General features: G+C 51.7%; 1 non-coding gene across 1 annotated transcript; it reads right to left on the minus strand.

Moving 5' to 3' along the window:
• Positions 1 to 3,727: 3,727 nt before the first annotated feature.
• Positions 3,728 to 3,834, minus strand: LOC115834852. The gene has a single exon (XR_004029853.1). It is a non-coding gene; the product is annotated as a U6 spliceosomal RNA (small nuclear RNA).
• Positions 3,835 to 4,241: the final 407 nt, after the last annotated feature.

The raw sequence follows: 4,241 nt of genomic DNA on the forward strand, positions 1-4,241 counted from the left end.
TTCTAAGATTCCCATATCTTTTGGTTAGGGGACAATATTAGAGCCTTTAAGAAGGAAGGGTAGACTCACTTAGCTCCACCTCACCCATGCTAAGGGCACATGCACACATTTTCTGCAATTCGCCCTCAGACCATCAGCATCCTCCTGGCCAGCCACATAAATGTATTTTTCTGTGAAATGTGCAGCTCCCCTTCGTGCAGGCTGGCCAGCCAGGAGTTCCCTTCCAGCTCCCACTGCTGCTTTCCACCCCATCTCCTTTGTCTCCAAGCTTTGTTCCCACTTCCATTCGATGTGAGACACTATCCATGATTTAAGCCCATCCAACGAGAAGGGAGCAAACGTCCATTCCTCTCGCACTCTCCTTCACTCTGACTCCTCCACTCTAAAGTGTTCTTTGTGGCTACATATTTCCATCATTTCTTTAAGGCTTCCTTTGTAGCTGATTAAGGAAGTCCAGTCATAAACCGTCTCAAAGAGAAAGGCACACAGAGAACTGGATGCGATTTAGGGATGGGATTTCTGTTTTGTTTTGGTTTGGTTTGGTTTGTTTCATTTGTTTATTTGTTGAGACAGGGCCTCTCTGTCACCAAGGTGGAGTGCAGTGGCACGATCATGGCTCACTACAGCCTCAACCTCCAGGGCTTAAGCAATCCTCTCGCCTCAGCCTCTCAAGTAGCTGGGACTACTGGCAGGTGGGCACCCTGCCCGGCTACATTTTTGTATTTTTTGTAGAGACACGTTCTTGCCAGGTTGCCCAGGCTGGTCTCCAACTCCTGAGCTCAAGCGATCTGCCCACCTCAGCATCCCAAAGTGCTGGGATTACAGTCATGAGCCACCGTGCCCAGCCAGAATGGGTAGTTTTTATTCTCTCCAAACACTTTTGGATTAGGGTACAGTATTAGAGCTCTAAAAAGGAACAGTAGAATAACTTAGCTCTGCCTGACACGTACTAAGGGCATGATGCTGTTCAAGGCCCTGTGGACCAGCATCGGCTTCTCAAATGGCTTCCTCACTTCATGCCTCCAGAAAGCATATTGCCCAGTGATGAAAAGGATCAGAAAATACACATTATACTTATTAGAGAAGACTAATAAATGGACACTTCATTCAAAACTGCTTGCAGAGCCCCTACTGAATGCTAGTCACTAGGATCACAGAGCTACACAGAAGAAATGTGACAGGTGCCCATGGCGTCAGTGGGAGAAGCAGGTGAGAGCTTTATGGAGTCCCCTCTGAGACGGATGCAGGAACCCACGGCAGGTCAGCTTAACAAGGACATGACTGTCATCTTCAGTGACCCGACACTCTTCCGTACAGGAGAGATTCTGTTTTCTTCCTGCAGCTTCTTATGAGCCATGAGGAAACTCCTTAGGGCTCCAGACAGGATCTTTAAGACAGAGTTACCCAAAGGTGGACAAGGCTGTCCCTGGAGACGAGTGCATAAAGCCAGAACAGCCCCTTAGTGAAATGACTAAGAAGGAACCTCGAGGACTACAAGATGCAGCTGAAAGTGACTTTCCAGGTCCTGACCTGGAGCTTCAATGGCTGGACATGGGTAGCAAGGAGGCATAGCAGGGGGAGACATTAAGGTCTGTTCCAGGACTTTTTCCATTTTTTTTTTTTTTTGGTAGAGATGGCGTTTCATCATTTTGACCAGGCTGGTCTCGAACTCCTCACGTCAGGTGATCCACCCACCTCAGCCTCACAATGTGCTGGGATTACAGTCATAAGCCACTGTGCCCATCCCATTTTCTACTATTGAGAAGAAGGGAAGAACCAGAGAATGAAAACCAGTGCATCGGGAGAGACCTGAAGACGAGCATGTCGGCTCCCTGCTCTCATGGAGCCTCTGTGGGTTAGGTTTTGCAATTATCCACAATAACCAGCCTTGAGTATCCATGACGCTTCACCCCAGGAGATCTCATGCCTCTGCCTGTGGAAGGACACAGAGGACCTCAGTGGGGATGGACGAAGGGCCTTCTCCTTGTCACCAGCTCCTAGGACTGACTACTCACTGCTGTCTTGGGGAGAAGGGACTGGATGGTGCGTTGGACCTCACTAGCCCCCGCCTGGATCTTTGTGGCTGGGCCCATGGAGCACGACCATGACATTTGGAGACAGCTGTGCTAATGCCCTTCAGACAAAGACCACCAGGAACCCCCTGTAACTGAACCGGTTGGGTTTATGACTCTTCTCAGCAAAGAAGCACTCACCCCGTGGGGGACTGTGAGGCCGCTCAGTGAAAGGAGATTGGAAAGGACTTACAGGATTTGGGCTTTGCTGGGTGAATCTGGGGAGGGTCTAGGGAAGCCGGGTCTACTCAGGGTTGGGGGCAATGCTGTGACCCAGTATTGCTGTCAGTTGCATCTGTAGGGAGGGCCTCGAGCAAGCATAAAGCTGTCATGGGTAAAGAAGCAGTCATCACTCACTTAGTGGGAAAGGGGGTGCCTAGTGTTTTGTGGCTGCATGGTGACCTTTCATCTTGCTGTGTCACGGTCTCCAGTGGCCGCGTCAGAGGCTTCTCACAGGGGTGTCCTGTGAGAAGCTTTGTGGGCAACAGGAGAACACCAGGGCCAGCCTTAAGCATCAGATCAGGTCCCAGAGTTCGGGGACTACTCTTTTCTTCATCAGATTAGTGGTGGTTTTGTAGATGTTTGGTAGCCTAAATATTAGCTATTGGATCACAACCAAAACAGTAGCTTTTCCTGAGTCCCAGCGGCGGGTCACTCATCCTCCATCAATGTCTGGACCCGAGTTTGCATTTCAGCCCATCCCGTCCTTAGTGCAGAGCAGACCTCATGTAGACCAGCTGCATTTGTCCACAGCGTACACTGACGTCCGCAGACAGTAGATACAGCCGTGTCTATCACAGAAACCCAAGGTCACATAACCGTGACCCACCTGCCCGAGGGCGAGGCTGAGCCAGTGCAGATAGCTGGATGCTCCTCACAGGCTGGCAGAAAGAACAGGGACCGGCCCTGCCCATGCTGTGCCATGTCCAGTGCGTGAGAAGCTCCCAGTTGAGTCACCACATCTGTCCCGAGAGAGGTACGACCTCCTCCTTTCCCTGACACGGGGAGTATGGGAGGTAAAGCCATACTCGTGGGAGAACTCTCCAAGTCTACAGTGAGCAGGGCGCAGATTCTCCCCATATTTCCACCCACTCACCCTCCATTTCCACCAGATTCACCCTCCTTCCCCACCCAACCACCCTCCTTCCCCACCCTTCCCACCCACTCACCCCCATTCCCACCCACTTCCCCCCCATCCTCACCCTCCCCCCCCCCCCCCCCCCCCCCCCCCCCTCCCCCCCTTCCCACCCACTCACCCCTCCCCCACTCCCCCCTCTCACCCTCCATCCCCCCCACTCGCTCTTGTCCCATCCACTCACCCTGCATCCCCCACCCCCACTAGGTCCTTTCCAGCCTCCCCCGCCATAAAACTGTGCGCCCTGAAAGATCGCTCCTCGCCTCAGGGACTCCTCCCTCCACTCGCCCGCCGTGTCTGCCCTGACTTGGTGCTGCGTAGATCCATCCTCAAGCAAACACCAGGGTACTTGTGGGCCACTCTCCTGGGCTGCAGCCTTCTCCCGTCTCTGTCTCCTCTTCTCATAAATCTTTTTTTTTTTATTATACTTTAGGTTTTAGGGTACATGTGCACAATGTGCAGGTTTGTTACATATGTATCCATGTGCCATGTTGTTTTGCTGCACCCATTAACTCGTCATAAAAATATGGAACGCTTCACGAATTTGCGTGTCATCCTTGCTCAGGGGCCATGCTAATCTTCTCTGTATCGTTCCAATTTTAGTATATGTACTGCCGAAGCGAGCACTCTGTCTCCTCTTCTGATGCCTCTTCCTCAGGAGGTGGCCGTCACCCACAACTTCACAATGGCATTTCCCCTCAGAGCATTGATCATCTGTCTGCTGCGGCGGCTACCAGGTCACTTCTCTTCATTTTTTAAGTCCACGGCACTTCCCTCTTGCCCCGTGCAGGTACCCCTCTTATGCCCTACGCCACGGACTGCACGGCACTGCTGTCTCTACCAAAACCAGGGAACCTCTGCTAGCCAGGACCTGTGGGAAATTAGGCTTGATTTAAATGAATGTTTCCATACCGATTATAAGCTCCTTAGGGCAGGAAATTTTGTTCAACTCTCTGTCCCCTTGAGACCCTGCTTGATAAATGGCTCATGGCAAGCACTCTTACCGTGGAATTCGATTTCCAGGCTTTTCTGAA

The sequence above is a fragment of the Nomascus leucogenys genome, chromosome 4 (genome assembly GCF_006542625.1).
Source record: "Nomascus leucogenys isolate Asia chromosome 4, Asia_NLE_v1, whole genome shotgun sequence".
In the NCBI taxonomy this organism is placed as follows: Eukaryota; Metazoa; Chordata; class Mammalia; order Primates; family Hylobatidae; genus Nomascus; species Nomascus leucogenys.